The 27,712-nt window shown below is 40.2% G+C and overlaps 1 protein-coding gene across 1 annotated transcript in view; it reads right to left on the reverse strand.

Annotated features, from left to right (window-relative positions):
• DNAH3 (dynein axonemal heavy chain 3) overlaps window positions 1-27,712 on the reverse strand; it is a 2,217,123-nt gene that overhangs the window by 964,964 nt on the left and 1,224,447 nt on the right. The gene's annotated exons all lie outside the window — the stretch shown is intronic.

Below are 27,712 nucleotides of genomic sequence, written 5' to 3' on the forward strand. Positions count from 1 at the left end.
GTTTGGTGAGAGCTGTCACTTTCCTGTGACACGTCATTCAGTAGTTATGGAGTCACAGGAATAATGAGCTCATTAGTATACGGCACAATAGTACATTCTGACTAACAGCTGGTGTTAAGACACTCACATCACATCCTCACACTCCAGATTAAGTAACAACTCTTCTTTTTGTTCATTCATGTCAACTTGAAATTTCAATGATGCACTTGTTTTTTTTAATCTGGTAGTCTAGACAAGTGGTTTTATTTCCTATACAGATTTGTGTATCAGGCCCTTACATTAGATAAGATCTTGGGATTTTTTTAGGTCTGATTACTGTGATTTGAACATAAATCATAATACCAAAAGAACCTTGATTAATTCTCAATATTTTCTTTTCTTTTTAAAAATCGAAGATTCTTCACTGTTTTGCTAAAGTAACATTTCTGCTTAAGTTGAGTCTCATGGGATAATTTAGTAAGTATCTGTCTACTGTCAGACACAGGGGAAACTGGTACTTCTTAACCATCAAAGCTGCTGAGCCTCCTTAGAAAGAAGAAAATAGAACCACAAGCCGCAGCCAGTCTCATATGAGACTTCAAAGAAATCATGCATGTATACCTTGTTTAGAAATCAGTCCTTGCCCTTAAAAGAGCTTCGTCAGATTTAACTCCAATTTACATGACGTGCATTATTTATATATGCTGGAACACATAGTAAATTGTCTTATCACATCAGCTGGAGTCATAAATGTTTGCTATAGACTGTTTGGCCAAGCTGATAGGTCTCATCTTTCATCTCTGCTCGACATATCTACTTTTGTTGGTAGCTAATAGGTAAGACTTTATGTGCTGTATTCCCATCCTACGTAGCTAGTGCCTAATTGATACAGACACTATATACCACTGGCTAAGCACATTCATTAGTACATCAACTCATCCATAATGCAATAAGCAGATGTCATTTGCCATATTAAAAATGAGCAACAATAAGTGAGAAATACATGACAACCTAACAGGTTACAGTCCTTAAGTGTAATGCTGTTGTAAACATAACTGCAGCTAGTCAGGATCATGCTGTGAATTATCCAGCTATCCCAATGACTGAAAACATCTATCTTGTAGTCCTTATGTCAGGTGCCACCCTTTCCATGAATGAATGAATATATGCAGTAATATATCAATTATAAGTAGTGTGTGCCAAGAGCCCTACAAGGGCTCTACATGTTCTTGGTCTGAGATAACTTACAGCATTGTGTGGCATTGGACTGAACAGGGTTTAATTTGACTGAGTCCTAGTCCAATAGGTTCTATACAATGACAAAAGTTGTAATTTCCCTATAACTAATTCAAGTACAGGTTAATTCACACATTGTTATTATAGCAGTAGGAAGTATTAGGTATCATATGAAGATAGGTCCACTGAAAATATTCAAAAGTTCTGAAACTGTGCAGATGTTGCAGGTTGTAAAACAAACACAAGCTCACCCTGTTGTAGGAGGGTAAATACATGTGTGAATCCTTGTAGAAAAGACACTTAATCTCAATGTATGAAGCCAGGGCTAAATTTTAGAACAGCTAGGCAGTTCACAGCATGGTCCTGACTAGCACCAATTATGATTGCAACAGCATAAAAGTTGTAACTTGACTGGTTGTCAAGCAAACAATAATACATGTTTAAGCTACTCCATATCTGACTAACCTTGGGTAAAATCCTATACCATATCCTTGCTAGCTATAGGTCTAATCTATGACTACATACTTGAATGTACCGAAATCGCTCACAATTCAACCCAACACCATGTTCACAGGTGATTTCAACTATCCCACCATAAACTGGGATACATATACAACCACTAACACATAGACTCAAAGATTTCTGGAATTTGTCAATGCAAACACCCTGGAACAGCTAATCAGCACACCTACTAGGGGTGCAAATATCCTGGATCTGGTACTCTCAAATATAATGGTACATTGCATGCCTCCTTGTGTAATGTCCTCACTGTTCACATCATTTCACAGAGTGGACGCCCTTGCAATAAAGACTGAACTCCTGGCAAACACCAGAACATTTCAGAACTTTTCCAAAGCTAACTAACTCCTATTAAGCAATAGCATAGCTAAATTCCAAGTCCCCCTAAACTCATAGAAAACAGTGGCCTACAGAAGTGTTTACAGAAATCCTGTACAAGCATGTAAATAACTGCATAGAAACAGCAGTATCAAACTGAAAAAAATGAAGAGAGGCTCGAAAAACAAGCCACCTTGGTGGACCCCCAGTATAAATAGGTTATATAACAAGCTAAAGAAAGTCCTGTCCAAAAAATAGGAAGGGCAATGCCACCCCCCCTCCAAATAAATATCCATCATCACTTTCGACAAGTTGCTCAGGGGACTAATCAAGTCCACCAAAGCCAACTTTGAGTCAAAAACAGCCTCCCAGGCTACGGATAACCATACTGCATTTTTCAGTTATGTATGCAAATTTAAAGGAAACACCCCACAATGTGCTGAATTAATAGTAAATGGAGTTTCCTATACCAAACCAGAGGATATAGCAAATTTGCTGGCTGATTAATTTGGTTCCTATTTCTCCCCTCAGAAAATACCATCTACCATTTCTCCCCCAACTATCAGGAAAGAAAAAGCCCTCACTGCACTCTCCAGAGCTAAAAAACACTGTATCACTGTGTCTTGATAATATACCAGGATGCCTCCTAAACAGCTTGAAACATGACCTGTCAGGCCCACTAGACTCTCTATTCAACTACAGCCTCCAGACAAGCTTCATCCCCAGGGAGTGGTGGAGAACTGCAACTGTCCAACAGACCTGGGGACTAAAGACCCATAAGTTTGACTAGTCTTAAGTGCAAGGCCATGGAAAGAATTATCATGGACCTGACAAACAAAGACATAGTAAATCTTCAAACACTTGACCCATCCCATTTCGGTTTCTTTAAGGGCAGGTCATGCCTACTAAACTTGGTGGACTTCTTTGAGAAGGTTAGCAGAGTGATAGACGAGGGCAAAACCAGACATACTGTCTGTCTTGACCTGGCAGAATCAGTTTACACAATACGTCACATGGGTATTATAGGAAAACTCAAAAATGTAAGCATAAATCCCTATGTCACCCGATGGATGGCCAAATGGCTCAGAGACAGGACACATGAAATTAGGTTGGGGGCATCCACCTCCACCAAGAGGCCTGTTAGTTGTGGTTTCCCACAGGGATCAGTACTGGGACCTCTCATGTTTGAAATATCCTTCTCTGAAGTCAAGGCAAATGCAGGGGGTCTTTGGCTGCCCAAATATGCTGATGACTGCAAGCAGGATGCAATCAAAGACTTCCCATAAATGTAGATTTCTTCCAGGAGGGTCTGACACAGACAAATAATTGATAACAGAACCATGGCTTAAAACCCAGTACACAAAAATGCATAGTTATACCCTTTGGGAACACAACCACCACTGCAAATTGCAATACTGACAACAATCCCCCTAAGGTTAGACTCAGTGGCAAAGGACTTGGGAACTCAGGTTGGCAGCAACCTGAAATTTGATCACCATGTGTCCACGTGGTAGTAAGGAAGTCCTTCTATGTGGCGCAGCTTACAAATAAGAGCATAGCATCCACATCTAAGGAGATCATAGTCCCACTATACTCAGCTCTCATTAAACCAATAATTGAGTACAATGCACCCTTCAGCATTAACCTGACCAGGCATCTGCAACACCTGAAGCAGCCACAGAGATTCCTCAGTAAAATAAAACAGGGTGTAAATAATATGTCCTGTGCAAACTGACTAAAAGCCTTGTCACTGTATTTGGTCTCCTACAGACTCCTGAAGGACGATCTATGCCTAACATACAAAGCATTTTCTGATCTAGCCCTAATGGATCTGCTACACATTACCAAAACAAACAGCACTAGAATTACCTGATATAAGGATCTAAACCTTGTCTGTGGAATAAATAAAACATGTTGGAGGGACAGGTATGTGTCTCAGGGATTACCCCTTCTCTGGAACAGACTCCCCATTCATGTGAAACAGAGCTCTTTACTAAGCCTCTTCAAACACAGTTTAGATCAATGGATGGGAAATTACAAATTCACCCTGGCTTGTCACCTGTGACCATTATGGACAAGGGGCAATTTGTAGATGCCCTAAGGCGCAGACATATACCAAAGCCATTCTAGTCCATGGGCATTGATAAATAGGAAAATCAGGGCACAAATGTCTATGCTTAAAAAGGCTTGGGGGCCATTAGCCTAGTAACCTCCTAAGATCCTATAATCCTGTGTAAATTGGAGTTAAATCTGATGAAGCTCTGTTAAAGGCAAAAGTGCTCATATATTTAATATTTTTTTTTATTTTTCAATAAAGAAGTATCGATTTTAAACAAGGTATAAATGTTTAATTACTTTGAAGTCTCAGCTAACTAAGAATGGCTACAGTTTGTGGTTCTTTTTTTTCTTGGTTTTTAAGGAGCCTCAGCCAGCAACTTTGATGTACAAGAAGTTCCAGTTTTCCTGTGGTTTTATGGTTTTCTTTCAGGGTGGGAAACATCTTAGCTCCTGATGTTGGAAAACTAGTGCATCTCACTTTAAGGATCAGTTCATAGTTAACAGGTAAGTACTAGGCTAAATGCCCTTGTGGGCCATTTTAAACTTAACCAATTATGCCTTCTGCCTGTAAAGTAAACACCTTGACCATTACACTAACCCTTAAACCCTGGACCTTGTGACTATGAGATGAAGACTTTAACCTTTATGCCAAACCCACCCCATTTTATATATATATATATATATATATATATATATATATATATATATAGTTATAGTTTTATTTATTGTCATTTGTTAACCAGGTTGGTCCAACTGAGCCAGAGGCCCATTTTCAGTGGAGAACAGAGGAGAAAAGCTCCAATTACATTTACAAGACATTCTGAGCAAAAGAAGTAAGCAATACCAGGATTAAACATTACAATAGTATTGCCAAGAGGCATTACTTGGAGTGAAATCAACAATGACTACAATTTGTTATGTATAAGTTTCAAAAAACTCTAATACAATAGTAGCAGGATAAGGAAAGAGAAGGATTATTTACAAGAGATGATTGTCAATATTCCATAAGTTAGAGTGTTAGAGGAGCAAGAAAAAGAACAGGTAAAAAGAGAGAGAAAACATTAAGGTGGTCAGAAGTAGAATTTAGGACAAAATCAGTTAGAAGTCAGGTCGGGGACTGACAAGCGCAGGACCAGGTCCTAAGAAGGTAATGGTTGAGTTCTTGTATGAAATGGAGTTTATGGGGGGGTGCCTCTTATTTTCAGTGGAAGGGAGTTCTGAGTTACAGAGTATTTATATAGGGACATATCGATATTTTTGATAGGTTCATAGGTTAGTACTGGGCTATCTGCCCAAAGGCATATATTAGCCCAGCCACGTTGTGCGGTATTCACCGCCCCTTTAGTAGTTCCCTAGACCCTTGTACTAGCAGCTAGTACCCTTGGCCCCTATCTAGTAGTGCTGTTGGTGTGATCCCTGGTGTGAACTTTCTGTTACCCATCCACTCATCAAGGTTCCTCTTGAAGAGTGATAGTGAGGGGCTCTGTCTTATGTAGATCGGGACCCTGTTCCATAGCAAGGGAAGTCTCTGCGAAGGGAATCTATCCCTCCAGCATGTTCTATTCATTGTTGTGATGAGGTTTATATCCCTAGAGTGTATAGCTCGAGTAGATTTGGTTTTGCTAAGATGGAGCATGTTCAACAATTCTGGGTTGGAGGTGGCTCTGTATGTTAGACAGAGATCGCCTCTGAGAAAGCGGTATGCAACAGAGAACAGTCTTAGCTTTTTCAATCGTGCTGTATAGGGCAACTGTTTGAGGCCAGTAATCCTCTTGGTTAGGTACCTCTGTGGTCTCTCCAGCTGCTGGAGATGTCTAGCCAGGTACATTCCAATTGGTGCATTGTACTCGATAATAGGTCTGATGAGGGAAGAGTAGAGGGGCACCATTACATCCTTAGATCTTGATGCGAACCCTTTCGTGATCAGATGGGTCACATAGAAGGATTTTCTAACCACTTTGGCAACATGGTTATCAAAGGAAAGCTGACTATCTACTTGGGTCCCTAGATCCCTTATTTCTTCTTCAGATTTCAGGGGATTACCTCCTATGTTGTAGTTTGCGGGTACTCTGTTTTTTCCAAAGGGGATTACTACGCATTTTTTTGCATTTAGCTTGAGTCCATGGCTTTGACACCATGCATCAGTCTCACTTAGGCCCTTCTGGAGGATCTCCATGTTGGCCGGAGACTCTATTATAGCACCCAGTTTGCAGTCGTCCGCAAACTTAGTCAGCCACAGCCCTTCCGTGCTTGCCTGTACTTCTGAGAAGTATATGCCAAACAGGAGGCTTATAAATGTCAAGAAAATGTTTGTCATATGTATGAAGTTGATGTCAGGGGTTATATAGAGAAACAATATTAGAGATGGAGGGACAGGAAGTGGGATTATAAAGAAGTGAGTGTGTGATATGCAGTCGAGAAAGAAATAATTGTTTAGGGAATTCAGGCCATTGCAAAGATTTAAGGGCAAGGCAGTGGTGGGATTTGTAGGGTAGACTAGAGTCAAATCTAGCTATTTTATTGTATGTTTGCTCTAGTTTAGACAGAAGTGAAGACTGAAGGTTAGTAAAAATTGGAGCAGCATACAAAAGACAGGGTAATAAGAGAGAAAGGGCCAAGAAGGGTTTGGTGGAAGGTGAGAGCAGTTTTTGATTCCGGTACAGGAGACCAAGTTTTTGGTGTCTTTTTTATGAAATGATGGATATGTATGTCAAATTTTAATTCATCATCAATTATAGCAAAGAGTAATTTAGTGTGGGGTTCTGGTCTGATGGTAGTATTGTTGTGGGAGGTAATAAAGAAAGTGGATTTGTGTGGTGTTAGTGTTTTAGGAAGGAAAAGTAGAAGTTTAGTATTTTTGGGGTTTAGAATTAGTTGGTTATCAGTGAGCCAGGTTTCGATGGAGGTGAAGGTGTCTTGGGTAAGAGTAAGGAGTTCTGGGATGCTATGGGCGGTGGTAATAAGGGTAGAGTTGTCGGCATATTGTAAGAGAGTAGAGAGGTTGGTAGCAGAGGACAGACTGTTAGTAAAAATATTGAAAAGGAGAGGACCCAATATTGAACCTTGGGGTACACCGGTGTTAACAGGAAGAAATGGGGAGGCAACAGTTTTCCAGCATAGCTTTCTATTAGATAAGTAGCTATATATATATATATATATATATATATATATATATATATATATATATATATATATATATCGACTTTTAAACAGGAAAAACTGAAAATCCTGAATTACATACTACCAAATAGCACAATACCGAAGCTTCAAAACAACGAAACATGAAAATGCCAACATTCAGAATACCGCATTCAACCACGAAAAAGTGACATGTAGCTTCCTTCACCAAAACACTACTATAATTAAAACAAAACTTTACAAAACTTTACACTAAGGAGAACAACGACTATTTCTTAAGAAATGAACAGCAAATCATTCAAAGTAAAATGTGACTCGTAATCTAACAAATCATCTGGTAATTAACATACCATTCACTTCTACAAAACACTTTCTACCTTATACACATTCTATAACTATGAACATACCTCTGTTCTGGAGACTGGACTACCTAAAACCTACCTAGGTGGGGGGCTATGCCTCCCACATCTCCCCATGTGGACGGCTGCACCACCCAAATTCCCCCTAAATAAACATACCAACTATGAGATAGCACTAAAGTGGGGAAAAGGGCATATTCCTTTTTGTGACCTTATTTTACTGTAAATACCTCCAAAACTGCCAAGAGCATCATACGAAATGTCCACCATTTTTTTCTACTACAAAAATTTAAAGGGGCATACCTATATTGATAAACACTTGTGTACTACTTCCTGCATTGCTATTGGTATTCTGTAAGTCGGCATTTCCCGTTTCAGTCTTATAACACGTAGCATTTTGAGGTTTTGGAATTGTGGTCTTGATTCAGGATTTTCAGTTTTCTGTGTTTAAATGTAGATCCAGATACACACACACACACACACACACACACACACACACACACACACACACACACACACACACACACACACACACACACACACACAAGCGCATGCAATATGCAATATATAATAAAATAAATAACTTGGATTTTAGCGAGGATCTATCAGCAGCTGATATGAAGATAAACTCATAGAACCATAGTAGTCTACACAACTCCACTTTCTGATTTTCGTTTCTAGACATGGAACATGCTTCAAAGTTTTGCACTATCTGATCTCTCTGTGCAAAAATAAAGAAATCATGTACTTACCATAACATTCCATGTGATTTGTTAATCTCACCTTCATTCTTTACTGATGTGTTCGGAGCCGATCCCTTGGCTCCGATATGGCCAATTACAAAGCTCGAGGTCTTCAAATAGCTCAAGGCCAAGTCCCTATCCCATGATGCACCTGGAATTATCTCAGATCTTGTTTGCTGCATATAATAATACCATATGTCATTCTTTCATTCCCTAGAGAAAGGTATAGAAGGATTGAGTAACCAGGATGGATCCAACATCTCAGTCATCTATCAGCCCAGGAGGGAGGGACATAAGAATGAAGGTGAGATGAACAACTCACATGGAACATTATGGTAAGCACATAACTTCTTTATGTGAAGTTGTTCAATCTCGACGTTCATTCTTTACTGATGGGTTGCGTCTCAAACACCATCAACCTCGGGTGGCTCACAGGAGTATATTTCTCAGGACCGTGGATCCAAAGGAGGCCCTGTCCCTGAAGGCCTTGTCAACTTTGTAATGAGTGATAAAGGTATAAGGTTTTGACCAAGTGGCTGCTGCACAAATATTATCAATGGGAAGCCTGGCAGAAAAAGCAGATGATGTAGAAACTGCTCAGGTCGAGTGAGCTTTAATCTTGTGTTGCAAAGGCATATTGGCAGCTGAATAAGCAAAGGTGATACAATCAGATAACCATTTAGACAGAGTTGTTTTAGCCACTGGTCGACCCTTCCTGGAGTCTGAGAATGAAACAAAACGTTGGTCTGATTTTCTGAAATCTTTTGTTCTATCCAAAAAAAATCTGAGTTGTCTGTGAACATCAAGCTTGTGCAGCATATACTCTAAGTTGTTTGAATGGTTGAGAAAGAAGACTGGCAAATCAATAATCTGGTTGAGATTGGTTTCAGTGCAAACTCTGGGCAAAAAAGAGGGGTTTATTCTAAGTGAGACTCGGTCAGCATGGAATATCAAATATGGAGGCTTGATGGATAAAGCCTGAAGCTCTGACACTCTGCAGGCAGAAGTAATAGCTACCAGAAATATGGTTTTCCATGATAAAAATCTGAGGTCACAAGAGGAAGATGGTTCAAAAGGAGGAAGAATTATCTGGGATAGCATAAAATTTAGATTCCATGGAGAATAGGGAGATTTCTTAGGTGGTCTAATATGAAAGGTCCCTTTGAGAAAGGCTTTGGATAACTTCTCAGACATGATACTCAACCCTTCAAATCCAAGATGAAAATTAGAACTAGCAGCCAACTGAACATGAACTGTTGCTGCTGTGGCTCCTTTGATAAAAAGCATAGTTAAGAACTCTAAGATGGAGGCCATAGGGCTATGTAAGGATCAATATTATTTTTAGAGGCCCATATAGAACATTTCTTCCATTTGCTAAGATATAGTTTCCTAGTGGAAGATTTATGAGAAGATAAAAGGATGTGTTTTGTCTCATTGGAGAGGTTATGGAACCTGGCTATGATGGGAACTGGAGCAGCCAAGCTGTCAGCTTCAGAGACTGCAGAGAGGGATGAAGATCCCTCAATGAATGCGTTAGAAGGTCTGGAACTGGGTCCAGATCCAAGGATCCTCCAAAAGATGAAGTCGAAGGAAGGGGAACTAAATCTGATGAGGCCAATGAGGGGCTATTAGAATGATGGTCCTTCCCAGGGTTTTTGCTTTCTGTAGAACCTTGGGTATCAATGGGATTGGAGGAAATGCATAGAGGAGACCTGGAGGCCAATTGTGTACAAGTGCATCCCTTGGAGCTTCTCCCAGAGGGGGAATCAGGTCAAAGTAGCTTCTGCATTTCGTGTTCATGTGACTGGCAAAAAGGTCGCAGCAAGGCTGGCCCTACCTGCAGAATAGCCTGTCTGCTATTTCTTTCTTGAGGGACCACTCGTGGGGCAACAAAATGGCCCTGCTGAGCTTGTCTGCTATCACGTTGGATTTCCCCGGGATGTGTGTTGCCAACAGAAAGCGCTGGGTGGAAACAGCCCACTGTCATACTCTGAGGGCCTCTCGACAAAGGGGGTAAGATCTGGTTCCTCCTTGTTTGTTCAAATATCAGACCACCAACATGTTGTCTGTTTGAATAGCAATCATACCCAGAGGAAGAATGTCCTGAAAGTACTGCAATGCCAGAAGTACTGCTCTCATCTCAAGGATATTGATATGCAGATGTGTCTCTTGATCGGTCTATGTGCCTTGGGCTGTCTTTCCCTGAAAATACCCCCCCCCCCCTATCAGGGAAGCGTCCGTGGTCACTGTGGCCACTGGAGGGGGTAGCATAAATGGGCGTCCTATCCTGACATGAAGTGAGATCAACCACCACTGAAGGTCCTTTTTGCAGGAATTTGTGATCATTACAGTAGGAGACATGGGAAGCTCTTGGTAAGACCACTGAGTGAACAACAGCCATTGTAGTATCTGCATGTGCATACAAGCTAGTGGTATGGCTAAAATTGCTGCTGCCATCATGCCTAATAATTTCAGAACTTCTGATGCTGGTGCTCTGTCTTTTGATATCAGGAGGCTGAGATGCTGACTAAGAAGAGAGACTCCTTCTATTGGAAGCCTTAGTGTCGTGGTGGTGGTTGGTATCCAACTTTGCCCCAATAAAAATGATATGCTGCAATGGCGACAAGAAAGATTTTTCTGAGTTGATTGTAATGCCCAGCTGACTGCAGAGTGACAGAGTAGACTCCCTGGCCTGAATGAGTTGATGCCTGGTGGTGGCGGTAAGTAGCCAATTGTCTAGTTATGGAAACACCTGGAATCCAAAACACCTCAGGTGAGCTGTGACCACTGCCATGCATTTGGTGAACACTCTGGGGGCTATAGTGAGACCAAAGGGCAGGGCTCGAAACTGGTAATGACTGACTCTCAGCCGGAAGCGCACATGATCCCTGGATGGCCTGGTCATTTTTATATGGTAGTATGAATTCTTGAGATCTATTAAGCACATCCAATTGTCTTTCCCTAAGAAGGGAAGTATAGACTAAAGTGTGACCATCAAAAACTTCTCTTTCTTTAAATATTGGTTCAATCTGCTGCGGTCCAATATGGATCTCCAGTTCCCCATCTTCTTTGGAACCAAAAAGAATCTTGAGTAAATTCCGGATCCTGTCTGGTCTGCTGGGACTGGTTGGATGACTCTTTTTCTTAGCAACGTTTGGACCTCTATTGTTGCCTGTTCCCTGTAACTGGGTGGAATGTCCGGAAGTTTTCTTATGATTGGAGGGGGTGGGGTGAATGGAATGAAGTATCCTCTGGAAATTATACTTTGTACCCAGCTGTCTTTTGTTATTTTGAGCCAGGCATCTGGATACAAAGATAAGTGAACCCAACTGCCTCCAGAGCAAGACAGTCGGGCCTCCTCTCAGGAGCGCTGGTAGGCCTTCCCAGAGAAGTGATCTCTGTCACCCTGGTGTTGCGGATCCCACTGGCCTGAGGGTGGCATCTTCCATTATTGCCCCCTCCTCTGCCCCTGGAGGGGAGTTCACCATGTGTGTCCTGAAAGGCTGCTTGGGCTTTTTGGAACCACATTTTTCCTCCCCTTTGACCTTTAGGGTAGGGTCGGGTAGGGGTGGAAAAACAGACCCCGATGGCAGACCGTCTTTCCATTCTGTTCACACCCAGTTAAGGTTTCCTTCACTTTAGGCCTGAAAAGGGACGAGCCATCAAAGGGAGTGTTTACAAAAGGATGACTTAAAGTGCTCTGCGAAGGAACACAAGTGCATCCAGGAATGTCTCCTAAGAGCAATTCCTGTACCCGCTGCCCTACTCATTCCATCAGTTGCATAAGAGATGAGGTGCATGGATGAGTTGACAATAGAGTTGAGGATAGCAAGCTGGGTGGCAACTTTGTCGGAAGCTCCTGCAGCTACTGTACCCTGAAGAGTATCTCCTGGCTCTTTAAGGAGATTTCTTTGTAACCTAGTAAAATGGGTTAAATAGTTTAGCGAATGAAGGGCAAAGGTCGTTGAATTAAACATGCGCTTCCCATATCTATCCATAATCCTGGAGTCTCTGTTAGGAGGATGGACAGACGAGGAAGTCTCAGACATTTCCTTTTTGGTGGCTGCTGCCACCACCTTGGCAGGAACACCTTTTGTTAAAAAAGTTTTGTTAAGGGGGGTAGAAATGAATTTATCAGGCCTCCTCGGGACAGGATACATAGTATCCGGAGACTCCCACACCCTTCATGAGACCAGCTGCATCAGCTCATTAAAGGGCAGAGACATCCAAGAGGTGGAGGGCTGAGACCTGAAAGCATTCAGGAGAACTGACACATCCTCAGTAGGGCTTTTGGACTGCCAGTCACCCCTCTGCCTAAGGATCTCAAGTATCTCAGCGAATGAGATATCCTCAGAGGGGGATCGTGGGGACCCTTCTGACTCATCTAAGTCAGTATCTGATGTTAGAGACTCCTGTGGGGAGTCTAGATGTTTCCTCTTACACAATCTCTTCCTGGGAACCTCATCAGTGGGAGCTTCTGGTGAGGTCTCGTTAGAGCAGGGGCCACCCAATGGGGCTTTCTGAGGCTCTGGATCTCTATGCTTGGTCAGGATGTGTGAGGCAGAAGCAGACACAGGCACTTTTGAGGAGGAGGAAGGCAGACCAGAGGTTGAGGATGTCCTAGGAGACATGTCCTAGGAGACATGACTCTCCTCATGGCATCAAAAGCTCCTCTGCTCGGATGAGAGGGAGCTGACGGATCCAAAGATACCATCGACATCCCTGGGACCAGGACAGTGAGCTCCGAGCCCGAGGCAGGAGCCAAACTCATCCAAGCCGAGGCCCCGAAAGGCAAAGTCAGAACCGACAAGTAGGTCCTACTGTCCCCTCCCCAGATCCGACCAGAGAATGTCAGCTCCTAGAGTCCTTGACTGGCACGGAAGACATCAGAGTGCATGGAGCCGAAGACACTGGAGCAGGCATCGGCTTTGAAGGTTCCACTAACTTCAGGTCCACCTCTTCCAGCTCCGAAGGACCAGCATGGCTCAGAGGAGGAATAGATTGAGTCGGTGCAAGGGTCTTCAGCTCCAAAGCTATTTGAGTTGCAGCTGATAACATTTTTGTTAAGGCCGGTGCCAATAACAGCTTCTGCACCACATGATCCATATCCAGATCTGACAGGCTGATAGAGGATCAAGAGGAATGTACCGAAAGAGGTACCAGCTAGAGCAGTGGACTCTTAGGCGCTTCGGACACTGGTTCCAACACTGGGGACTTACTCTGAAAGGTAAAGACTGTCGGCTCCGATGGCAATGGAGCTGAAGTCGAAGACTTTTTCGATTTCTTCGAGTCCGAAGTCTTGGAAGACTTTAAGGACTTTGTGGATCAATCTTGGTCACTCAAAGCTTCCTGAAACGAAGGTTTCAACAACCCTCTATCAATTTATTTTCTCTTCCTTTCCTGTAACACCCTAGAGGAGAAGGAATGCTATATAGCACAGCTGTCTTGTAAATGCAGAGCTCCTAGGCAGTATACACAGTTAATGTGGCTGTCTGTTACAGATATCTTTTGGCTACACTTTGGGCACTTTTTAAACCCAGACTTGGGGTGCTTGTCTTGGTCAGCCATTTAGAAAAAAATTACTGTCACACAATACAAATTTGGCAGTAATTGACTACAAGAAGCCTTAAAAAAACAGGCTAAATAACCCCCCCACACACACACACAGCAGAAATGCAAGTTCAATATATATATATATATATATATATATATATATATATATATATATATATATATATATATATATATATATGGGTCTACTTCAGAAGATCGACAGACCATTTGATCGACATTCATTTGGTCAACAGCTCATATGGTCGACAACCAGTATTCAAGGCACTTAACAGGGATTTTCCCCCCTCCCCAATGCTGTGTGACCCTGGAGTTGTGATATATAGTTGGGGGGGATTAAACGAACATAGATGGGGGGGATGCGCCCCCACACCGCCCAGTGTGGGGGCCTGTGCCCCCCACACACACCCCTAACTATATATATCAACTCCAGGGTCGCACAACATTGGGGAGGGGGACTAATCCCTGTTAAGTGCCTTGAATACTGGTTGTTGACCAATTGAGCTGTCGACCAAATGAATGTCGATCAAACGGTCTGTCGATCTTCTGAAGTAGACCCATATATATATATATATATATATATATATATATATATATATTGGTTCCATTCTACTTTAAATAACAACAGACAAGCTGTGCTATATGGAAAAACTACTCCAACTACCAGTTAACATTGAGTTCCTCAATCAAGGCTGGGCCCCTCTTTCTTCTCTCTTCATTATAATCTATCTATCCAAGTAATTCCACAACATGCATCCAATACGCCAGAGATTCTACACTAATATGCACTGCATCATCTGTATCTCATCTTCACTCCCCTATCTCAGACACATTTAACTCTGTAGAACTATGGTTTAGCAGCATCTGAAATCAACTCAACCATCATCCACAAAATACTCTATCAACCTTGAAGATCCTCCACCCCAACAAATCTTATCCACCCCTATGTTAACCTAACATCCCTAAGATCATCAAAAAAATCTTATACACATCAACAAATCAAACAATAGAGCAGGTGAACCTCTTTCACTAACTTATCTTATCCATTTTTTTTTTTATTTTTTTTTTTTTTCTAGATATACTTCCTCTCCTCTCTCCACACTCCATACTACTACATCTTTTAAACTGACTCATATCATTACACACTTTACCTAATTAACCCCTCATATTATTTCATTAACTTCCTCTTTATCTATATCAAACACTTTTACAACTTCTTTTCCTGAACTAATACTTTTTTTAGCACACATAAATGTACCGTCTTATTAACTATTCTAAGCCTATTAAAGTTTTTTTCATTATGTTGTTTATGTTAACATTGTTGAAACTGTGTGAGTTTTTCCCCCGGCCCTACTGAAAAATGACATATATCCCAGCTAGACTAGCCGGTCAACAAATATAAATATATATATATATATATATATATATATATATATATATATATAAATATAACAGTAAAAGCCTTTAATGTCATACAATTTTCTAACACACAAAATGAGCAGACTATGCAAAAAGAAGATAGCTGCTAAGATAACACACCTAAATATGCTATAAAATATCTAAGACAGACAATTACTGTTCACACAAGAAAAACTGTAACAATCATTATAACATTAAGCCTTTCCTAAACAACTGAAGGCTAAGCTAGTAAATAGAACAAACTCTACACATGAAATAATGTTTATATCAATCAATGTGACAAAAGTCACTGACTAAGCACACTCGAAATTAACAAAAAAGACTTTTAAACTAGGCCTAAAACAAAAGGCCACTAAAAGGCTTTATCACACACTACGGGAAAGGGACTAAATAGCAGAAATACACACAATAAAGCTATAAGAGCTTTGTACAACTATCTAAATACAGCAACTATCTAAATTTTAGACTAAAGAATTAGAAAAAAGTTTACTGGCCCGAGCTAAATTCAGAACCTCCGATCTATTGCAGCGGCAAACTAGATCTGAGGTAATTCCAGGTGCATCATGAGATAGGGACTTGTCCTCTAGCTATTCGACGACCTCGAGCTTTGCAACTGGCTGTAACAGAGCCGAGGGATTGGCTCCGAACCCATCAGTAATGAATGAATGGCAAGATTGAACAACTTCACATGTAATGTTACTGCATAAGATCACAAGCTCTTTCTTTTCACATTGCACATGCCTAAATTTGATTCATGAACTTCAAATTAGAATATTGTCTTGCAGTTGAGTAAGAATGATAAATGTGTCAGCAATAACGAATAAGCTTTGTTTACACCACAGTTCATCTTGGTAGAGAAAATAAGGTGCAATTATAGGATGCAGTGATTTTACACCATCTGTCTAGCCTGTCATGACAACAAAAAAAGTAAATGATGTACAAAATCAGTTTGGTACAAGCCATTAACTCTTTTAGTTTTTCAGTGGACAGTGGCAACTGACAAACATTCCCTAGTACTTCCAATGAAGCAAATCTTCCTTACTTTCGTAATGATACACTACTCATGGCATCGGCTATGTGCATTAGCTTATAAAGTTTTCACTGGACTTGCAAATCGAATTTCTAAAAAGGCAGTTGCATTCTTTGAAGTAGCATAGGTGCTTTGTGCAAAGACTTTTTAAATATCCCCTGAAGTGGTTTATGATCTGACTCCACAATACTTCACTTACTATAAATATAATCATGGAACTTTTCATAATCAAAAATGATGGCTAGTCTGAGATAGCCATCTAAAACTGAGTTATTTTGAGACTGTCTGCCCTTTTTTTTCCTTGTCATAAAAGAAAAAAAAAAGAGTTGGTCTGATTATCTGGAATATTTTGTTGTGTCCAGGTAGTACTCGAGTTGTTTGTGGACATCCAGAGAATACATAATTCTTTCCTCTCTGTTTTAGGTTGGGTGAAATATACAGGGAGATGAAAGGATAGACGATGCAGGTGTTCAGTCCAAATGGATTTCAGAAACCACAGAATTTTTCCTCGTATGAAGTCTGGCTAAAAGAACTATGAGAATAGTTGATGCCATGTAGTCTAGAATGCTGAGGAACTCCCTGACTGTGGCCAGGGACTGGTGAGACAGGTCTAAGAACTACAGATGGCGAATGGAACCTTCCTCTGGAGGGAGGAAGCCATCATGAGAGAAATGTCCAGGAGGCATTGCAATAATGTTAACCTGTGAGAAGGAACTAGGGAAGATTTGTCCAGGTTTAATTTGAAATCTAGATTGTAAAACAGGTCTATGGGAAAAAGGAGGAGTGTCTTGAGTATCTAGCGTGGAATTTGTTAAAATGAAGCAATCATCTTGATAAGGATAAATGTGGATTTACTGAAGCCATCGGAATGCAACAACTGTGCACGGGCATTTTGTGACAATCCTTGAAGCCGTAGGCAGTCCAAATGGTAAAGATTTCAACTGAAAATGTAATTTACGCACAATGAATCTTGAAAAGCACATGCATTCTTTGTGAATTGCAATAAGGTGGTGAGGTCTTGCACTACTAAAAAAGAATGGAAAAAAAAAGGGGAAACGGGAACTGTAATGGTAACATTTTAAACTTTGGAATTATTAGGAAATCAAAACTGAAAGATCCAGTACTGATAACTGATATCCAGGTGAATTTTCTCTAAGGTCCAAGAAAAAATCTGTGGTAAATGTCCATTCCCTCTCAGAAAAGTAAGACTAGTTCTACAACACTGAAATATAGCAGGTCTGACAGGATATGAGGAAACAGATGTGCTTGGTTTATTAAAGGAAGAGAGATACCTGATATTGGAGGGATAAAAGCCCATTGCCATTTGTAGTCCTCTTGAATTATTCTTAGTAGCCAAGAATCTATTGTTACTTGCTTCCAGAAGGGTAGGGAATGACATGGATCGCCTGCTATTTTGAGGGGGTGGTGGAGTTGGGAAGGGGAAGGAGTGCCCAGATAGTCATGCACTTTTTTTAGGCTTGGAAGGCTCCTGGGTGCCATTCTCCTTCTTCTTGGAATCCTGTTGCCACTATTTTTATACTGCTGCTTGAAATGCTTCTGAAAGAAAGGTGCAGGGTTTGAAGGATAGTTTCTGTTGTATTTACGAATTGGTGAAAGAAAAAGGTTGTTTCAGTGACTCCATTAACTTACCTCTTTCTTATAATCTTTTAAGAAGCACTGTGATTTAACTCCAAAAAGTAAGTCTTTTTTTCTAATGGAGAATTCAATATCAGGGATTTGACATCCTCTTGGAAACCATGGAGCCCGACACTGGCATGCCCATACATTACAATCCCTGTGGCAGTTGTCCAGGACACATCATCTGCATCATGTAAGTACTGGACTGCATATTTTGTGATGGAGAAGAAAACAGATTTGACAGGGAAGTCTTTGAATCAGAAGCAATTGGGTTTGAAATAAGCTGCTGCATGTCTAAAAAAAATAAAAAACAGGTACTTAGCCATATGGGTCTGGCAGATGACTGCCTGAAAGCAAGGATCAAGGAAGCATATATATTTTTTTCAATATTGATCAAATGCACTGCTGTCCTTCTTATTAAGAACAGGATTAGAAGAGGCTAAGGTCTCAGAGGTACCATCCTTGTTAATGGAAATCACAGCTAAAGGATTCCTAAAGATGTTTATGGGAATTAGGCACTTTATATAGCCTATCAGGCTTCTTAGAAACAGGAGGCAGAGACTCTGGACAAGATTCAGGAGGTCATAGTACCTTTTCTGCACCTCTGAAATCTCAGTACCCTCCCATTTAAAGAACTCTTTCATTTTCAAAAATAGTATCAGCAAATGAAATCTTTTCAGTAGTTTAGTCAGAATATATATCGTCCTCTGATTCAGACTCATAAGGTACAGCAGAAGGAAGTTGCAGGGCATAATCAAAGCCTTCCTCCTCAGAACCAGAATGCACCTCTTCTTCAGAGGAAGAGGCAAATATCTTCCTCTTTGGGAGAGGAGGAACTTTAGACAAAGAATGGAGATACTGGAAAGCCCTAAGAATACACTGGGCAGAACTGCACTAGTTGTCTTCAGAACCCTTCACATTGGAAGGAACTGAAGGTAGGGAAGGATGCTTTTTTTGAGACTTTCTCTTGGGAGTCTCAAACTAAATAGTCTGAGGAGTCCGACATATTGCACTCTATTAGTGTACCACCTACTTGTCTTACTATAGTTTGAGAAATGCCATCCTCTCTTTCATTCAGAATGAAGTAGGATTATTCCATCTTGACTGATGTTGATGCCAATCTGACTAAATGTGCTAGACTCTTGACTGTTAATGGTATCCCACAAAGCAAAATTAGAGGGGCCAGCACAATTAAAATGATGGCCGAAGGATCCCATAAACACCACTGTAGGTGCATCAATCCCAGACCATGGTAAAGAGATGAATGACTGCATCCATTCTAAGACCTCTTTAACAACTTTTATTTTATTTGATTGAAGGGGGCATCCAATGAAGAAAAAATGATAGCCATGGATGTCTGAGCCAAAACTTTAAGTCACTGGTTCTCTAGAAAGAGTCTAAGGCTATTCAGCTGGAACATATGGATATCTTTTTCAGGGAAAATGACAAAAAATGTTGCACGACTGAACATTGTGACTGTCACATAGGCAGAAAATCACCACCAAAAAAAGAGGAAGTAGATACATTTTGGAGAACTATCTATGAAGATCCTGTGGAACATAACAAAGATGTTAAATGGATAGAAGAAAGAATATGTTTAGAGGTAGAGGATATGAAATGGGATGAAATAACAGCCAGAGAGATTGAAACAAAGTTGAGAAAAGCCTCTAACTGGAAAACCCCAGGCCCAGAAGCAGTACCTAACTTTTGTCTTAAAGAATTAACTTCTTTGCATGAGAATTTAGTCATGAGTAAGAACTATTTATAAGTGCACCCCAAACACACACCACACTGGTTAACAACATGAAAAACAAGGTGCTTACTTAAGAGTGAATCTGCAAGCTACCCTAAAAATTATAGACCTATAACTTGTCTTCCAACGACATATAAACTATACACAGGAACTGACACTGACAGAGTTTATAATAATTTAGAAGAAAACTCAATCATGGCAGTAGAACAAAAGGGCAATAAAAGAATGTCATATGGAGCATAGGATCACTTGTTGTTAAACAAAGTTATAGTAGAGACTGCAAGAAGGGGAAGAATCTAAGTATGGCATGGATTGACTACAAAAAAGAATTTGATAGCATCCCACATTCATGGATAAAAGAAATGTATAAGATACACCCCACACTGATTGACTACATTACAGTAACCATGAAACAGTCGCAGACCACTTTGCAATTAATAGGTTCATAGATTCATATGTTGGTACTAGGCTATCGGCCCTAGGGCGTATACAAGCCTAGTCATAACAATTCCCTGGCTATTTCTTCCCACAGTATTTAAGCCATGATAAAGGATAGATTATTATCCCAGGGATAAAAATACAAAGGGGGATATTCCAGGGTGACTCTCTGTCACCCTTGCTATTCTGCCTTGCCATTAATCCATTAAGCTGTTTACTTAACAGCTTAGGCCATGGCTACAATTTGGCTTCTAGAAAACAACAAAGTCTAATGACTTCTCATCTTCTCTTTGTCAATGATCTAAAACTGTATAGCTCATCAGATGAGGAACTGAAAGCGCAGCTGCAGGTTGTCAAAACTTTTTCAGATGATATTGGAATGTGATTTGGTCTTGATAAAATGTGCAAAAGCAACCTTAAAAAAGGAAAACTGCAGCATCAGGAAAACATCAGTTTGGGACAAGAATGTGATATAAAAAAACTTGAGCAAGAGGGAGTGTATAACTACTTGGGAATTGATGAAAGATCAGCAATAAAACATGAACAAATGCAAATAAAACTCAGTAAGGAGTACTTCAGAAGACTTAAATTAATCCTGAAAACAGCATTGATAACTAGGAACAATATCCAAGCCATAAATCAATTTGCTCTTCCTGTCATAACTTATAGTTTTGGAGTAACTGATTGGCCCCAAAAAGTGTTGGATAGATTGGATATTAAAACAAGAAGGATGCTTCACGCTCACCAAATGATTTATAAAAATCAGTATATCCCAAGATTATATATTCCCCGTTCTGAAGGAGAGATGGGCCTCCTTGAAATTGATTACATGTACAGATCTGCAATCGTGGGACTCCACACATATCTACTGACCTCACAAGATCCAAATGTAGTGAAAGTTTTGAAACATGAGGAGAATAAATCTAAAATGACATCTCTGCTTAATTTAGCAGAAGCATATTGATGTCAAGCAGGAATGGAAATCAAACCAGAAGTAAATAAAAACCAGGCAGCAACTGAATATGCTACAAAAACAAAAGAAAGAGTATAAGGTGAAGGACCAGATGAGGAGGCAAGAAATGTGGAAAAAAACATAAATATAGTTGCAAGTATAGAAAACTTCTGGAAGAGCCTCATGATGATCAAGAACGAACACAGGAATGGTTAAGGAGAGGTGAATTCACATCAAGAAATGAAAGGTTAATATTACCAGCCCAAGACAGTGGGCTACATACACGCTGGTTTACAAAGTCCATTGAACATGTAGGAGAAATAGACAAATGTAGGTTTGTAAAACTGAATTGGAAACAGTCACACAGCTTGTTGTTGGTTGCGACGCACTAATGGCAGAGAGACTGTATACTGAAAGGCATAATAATACGGCGAGACTGTTACACTGGAGATTGTGCAAACATTATGTTATCGAAGTGGCTGAAAAATACTGGAAACATGAGCCACAAAGAATCATAGAAAATTATGAAGTTTATATCACATGGGATCACCCAATACCAACAGTTCAAAAGATAGATGCTAGAAAACTGGATATAGTGGTCCAAGAAAACCTAGTGATTACAGTGTCTTGCATAGAGAGAGACACAAAGTCATAAAATACCTTGATCTGCAGGCAGAAATGAGAGCCATGTGGAAGAAAGATACCCAGACAGTTCCAATAGTAGTAGGAGCAACCGGTCTTATAAAAATGAATTTACAATCGTATTTAGATATGTTACCAATTCATGTAACTCCGTACTAATTGCAGAAGGAGTCATTACTGGGCACATTGCGGGTGCTGCAAAAAGCACTTTGACTAACATCAAAGAGCGAAACAATACTAATTTCATGAACTTTAATCATACTTTGACTTAGAAATGGGGCCCACTCCCGTCATGGTATTAGAAACCCAAAAGATTTGGAGAAATTAAAAACGGCAGAAAATAATTGCCCCAAAAGAGCAAGTATCTATTCCGGCAGAGGGCTGCCTTCCAAACATCTCAGATGCTCAGGTGAAGGCTGCCCTCTCCAAAGCAAAAAACACTGCTTCCATGAGACCAGATGGCATCCCAGGTTGCATCCTACATGAACTCCAAGAGGAACTAATCCCTCAAATAAAACAGCTATACAATCTCAGCCTCACTACAGGATATGTGCCCACAGAATGGCGTACAGCAACAGTGGTCCCACTCCACAAAGGTGGAGCCTCTACGGACCCTGGAAACTATCGCCCCATAAGCCTGACTAGCTTAGTCTGCAAGGCTATGGAGAGGATCATCATGGAGCTCATAAACAAAGACATTGGGGCCCTACAGACACTAGATCCTACCCAGTTCGGCTTTGTCAAGGGCAGATCCTGCCTTTTGAACCTGGTTGACTACTTCGAAACAGTCACCAAAGCCATAGATGAAGGGAAGGTAGTCCACACAGCCTATCTGGACCTTGCAAAGGCATTTGACACAATACCCCACTCAGGCATCATAGATAAGCTATCCAGCTTAAATATAAACCCCTATGTCACAAGATGGGTTGCAAACTGGCTCAAAGACAGAACCCACAGAGTGAGAGTTGTTGGAGCCATGTCAGACTCGAAACCGGTCACAAGTGGCGTCCCACAGGGTTCTGTCCTGGGACCACTCTTGTTCGGTATATACTTTTCCGAGGTACAGGCAAACGTGGGAGGACTATGGCTCACCAAGTTCGCAGACGACTGCAAACTGGAAGCCATAATCAACTCTCCAGCTGACACAAACATCCTTCAAAAAGGTCTCACAGAGACAGATAACTGGTGCCAGCGCCATGGTTTAAAGCTAAATGCCAAAAAATGTATAGTCATACCCTTTGGCAAAAACAATGTGCCCACAAATTACCACATAGGCGGAAACCCATTAAGTACAGAGAAAGTTATTAGGGACCTGGGGACCCAAGTTGATAGCAATCTCTCCTTTGAAAACCACATTGCCAAAGTGGTTAGAAAGACCTTCTACATAGCCCACCTCATCACGAAGGGTTTCACATCTAGATCAAGAGAGGTAATCGTGCCTTTATTCATCCCTCATCAGGCCCATCATAGAATACAATGCCCCTTTTGGGATGTACCTTACCCGACACCTGCAGCAATTAGAAAGACCCCAAAAGTATCCCACCAAGAGGATCAAGGGTCTCAAACAGATGCCATATGCTGCTCGGTTAAAAAAACTCCAGCTATACTCAGTTGCATACCGCCTACTTCGAGGCGATCTATGCCTGACATACAAAGCTAAGTCAAATCCAGAATTAATGGACATGCTCCACCTCAGTAAATCTAAATCCCTTAGAGCCACACGCTCGAGGGACTTGAACCTCAGCACAGAAATAAATAGAACTTGCTGGAGGGACAGGTTCATAACCCAGAGGCTCCCTTCGCTCTGGAATAGAATTCCAGTTCATGTGAGGCAGAGCACCTCACTGAATCTCTTCAAGAAGAATCTCGATAAGTGGATGGGGGATCGTAGGTTTGTCCCAGGGATTACTCCCGTGTCACTATTAGACAGAGGCACAGTAAACTAAACCTTAAAAAGGGCACAGTATGCTCAAATCAAGGGGTGGCGTAAGCCATACAGAATCGGGCTAGGCTTATAATTGCCCCAGGGCAGATAGCCTAGTATGAACCTATGAACCTAAGTATGAACCTATGTAGGAGTCCTTGTATGGAATCTGCCTACCACAGGCACATTTCTCCTTTCTGGCAGACATAAGTAAAAATTCAACTACAGTTTTTAGTGAAAAAAGATGGGAAGGTCCCCAACCAGAGTATTTATCTGTCCACAAAGCCTAGTTGCAAGCCAGTTGCTGATATTGAAGACACTGTTGAGACCAGACATCTAAATGAATGCTGCAATGGCAAGAAAGTTCTGAGAGTTTGACACCCATATGTTCCTTTTATGCCAGCATACCTTGCGCTTCAGTATAATGATCAGACATAATATATATATATATATATATATATATATATATATATATATATATATATATATATAAACTCCACATTTTCATGTCAGCAGGGAAAAGGGCAAAATGGAGTTCAATGAATGCAGTTTTCAGAGGAACTATTCTATATCACAGGATTGTAGTCATCCATTTTCACCTTTCTAATGAACCTTGGGGGTAAGCAAAATTTCCTTACCCAATCCTTCAGTGATTTCACAACTAACATCAGAAATAACTTTGACAAGTTAGGAGTTAACTAGTTCACATCAATAAATCTGTAGTCAATGAGAAAATTATCAATATTAAGCAGTTCTCCTGAATATATATATATATATATATATATATATATATATATATATATATATGTGTGTGTGTGTGTGTGTGTATGTATATATATATATATATATATATATATATATATATATGCAATATTTGAATATTTGAAAAATAACTAAAGCTGCAATATGCAATACTAATAGCAAAGATGAACATTTGAAACTTAATAAATATGTACAAGAAATATACTATAGAAACTGTGATGGAAAATGTGAATTCGCAAACTAGACAAACCAACAGAACAACAAATATATATATTACTAAAAGATAAAAGGAAGAAAAGAAAAATATGTTAGAATCTTCTTCTTCTGGCTTTTCCCGGATAAGGGTCTCCACAGTGGATCACCTGTCCGCTCATGAATGGCAGTAGAGTTTTATGGTGTTGAGTTGCCAGCCTGGCACCCAACCTTCCATGGAAGGCACATACACGCACGCACTCACGCCTAGGGCCAATTTAGAATGTCCAATCCACTTACAGCATGTCTTTGGTATATAGGAGGAAACCGGAGCACCCGGAGGAAACCCATGCGACCACAGGGAGGACATGCAGACTCTGCACAGTAGACACCCCAGCCGAAGATCGAACCGGAGAACTTCTTGCTGTGATGTGACAACGCTAACCGCTGCACTACCGTGGCCACCCTAATAAGCTCCCAAAATGCTTTGTACATACACAATACTTACTGTTAATGTAAAATCTTAAAAAGATATAGAATAAACCTGTAATATGAATAATATTTCAGAAGATGACAATGTAAAATATGGCTTGTACAGTATGCAAAGAATGTTTGAAAATAAGGTGCTCAGCATGACATTAAAGTCACAAAGCAAAAAAGAAAGATACAAATATCACATTTAAAAAAAGGTAGCATTAAACATGAAAATGTTTTAGAAATGTGTAAAGTGAAAGACCCCTACCATAAAATCATTACTGAGAATAAAATATTAAGACATACTGACATATATAAAATATTTACATACACACAGACAGACACACATATATGTCTGTCTGTCTGTGTGTGTGTGTGTACTGAAAATAAACACCCAGATACCAAGATCACTAATGTTGACAAAACAAAAATCTACAGAAAAAGTTGACACTTAAATGCACATTGTCCGACACATAACCTTGGAGCATGCCCCCCACTATACCCCCATTACCCTCTGATACTTTTATATGCTATCTTCAAGAGCACACAATACCTGGAAAAGGGCATATTTCCCAGCCCCAGTGTTGTAACCATCTCATCCAGCTGTCAATCAGCTATTTTGTCAACCACACTGTGTTAGCAAAACAGCTGCTGACTATTCCCACAGTTGATTGAAGTTATCACTCCCACATATATATAAAAACTCAATGGAAAAGTGGACAAGCTTAAGGCCTAGAAACATTTGAAAAGCTTGACTGTCACTGTCCTTTGTTGAAATTTATATGTATCCCTGAACTGTTAAGGTAACTTTCAAACGTGTGAAGGGATCAATCTGAGGAAAGTTGATTCCACAGGTGATAGACACGTTCAGCTATAAAACTATTATCATTCTTACTGGTGTTCATGGAAATCTTAAAACTGATGTCCATGTCATGTTAGTTTTCCCAATGGTTCATTCCAAACAGAGTTTTGAAAAAGAGAAGGTCTTTAAAGGCCCCCAAAACAAGGCACAGGTTTTTTCTAAGGATTGTATGACAACAAGAGCAGAGACGGCTCTTTCAGTCTATGAATTAAACAGGTTGGAAAAATGTTCAGTCCTCTCAGTGAAGAATCTTTATACCCTCAAAAGCTAAATCAGGTATTTTATTATGGGAGTGCAGCTAGAGGTACTGTACTCTCTAATTGTCCAGACAACTGAACCGTATTGAGTAACAGTGACCTCCCTGGTGCACTGTATTCTCTTTAGTATCATGAGGGCTACACTGAAGGTCTTTCTTACTCTGGGGGCAACATGCGGGTCAAAGGAGTAACCCTCATCCATAACCATACCAAGGGCATTCATTGTATTTGTATTTGTTAACCAGAGTACAGGTCTAGTGTAACTAGTTATTCTGGCATCTGATGCTGTCCTGTTATAGTGCATCAGGCATTTTAACTGATGTGGAGAGTTTGCCATCAACCCTTACCAAATGGATTCTGTTTGTTAATTAGTATTCAATGCAGAATCCAAGACTACATGTATATTAATCTTAAACTTCTAAACTTATGAAGTTTGTTTATAAGTTATCTCTATTTGCATCATTCATTTTGATCAATCGCATTTTAGGAAATTGCATTAACCAAAGGAGAACATAGTGCAGTGTCAGATGCTTTGGCAAAATCCTTGCTTAGGAAACTGCAACACTGATCTAATGTTGAAATGATAGCAAAGCTGGTCTGTCCCTTTTTCTGGTCCATGATAGGCAATACATACATTTCATCTGACTCTGCAGTGATGAGACAATGTGCAGTCCCCCACTCCTTAAGAAAACGCTCTGTCTCACATAGGTCTGTGAATGAGAAACCTTGCATACCTTTGACCATCATAAATGTAGCTGCAAAACGCAGCTGCACCCCAAAGTCCAGAAAAGATACTGTGAAACACAATTGCACTCCAAAGCCCAGTTCTCTACTTCCATAAAGGAAGTGCCTTATGTTTAACAAATACTACAACACTATAATCAGGAACTACTTTAGCTGGATAACCAGCAATTTTTAAACCTGTTCCTGGTTCTCTAGCCTTTGTTTTAATCATGTTTCTGCCACTGAAAGCTAAATATTTGAGGATAAAGTGACTGGAAAGGATAGCATTTTAGTTTTGTTACAACCCTATGTGCTGTCTCAGTCTCAGGCAGACTGGAAATACCAGCAGTACATACAACTGTCGGACACTGATTTTCAGTTTTCAGAAAACTGAAATTCTGCCTTCATGAGATGAAATTTAGGAATTATATCTGTGAATTTTAAATGCAATTTCTAGATACTATGGTGATTTTATTATGTACTTCTGCATCAATACATATTTAAATCAAGGCAGATTCACTCAGTAATGCAAGCTGTCAATATAAGAAAAACTATGAGAAGAAATACATCTTATGGTGAATTAGTTCTCTGGCCTAAAATGTCAAATTCTATGAAACTCTTTTTTTTTTTTATTTTTTTTTTAGGCAGTCCAAATTCAAAATGTAGTGGTATTTTCTCCAGAAAATGGAAAATCAGTGTCCCTGATAGTTGCTTTTCAATGACAT

This window comes from Protopterus annectens, chromosome 12.part0 (genome assembly GCF_019279795.1).
Source record: "Protopterus annectens isolate FY-2018-M chromosome 12.part0, PAN1.0, whole genome shotgun sequence".
NCBI classification, from domain to species: Eukaryota; Metazoa; Chordata; order Ceratodontiformes; family Protopteridae; genus Protopterus; species Protopterus annectens.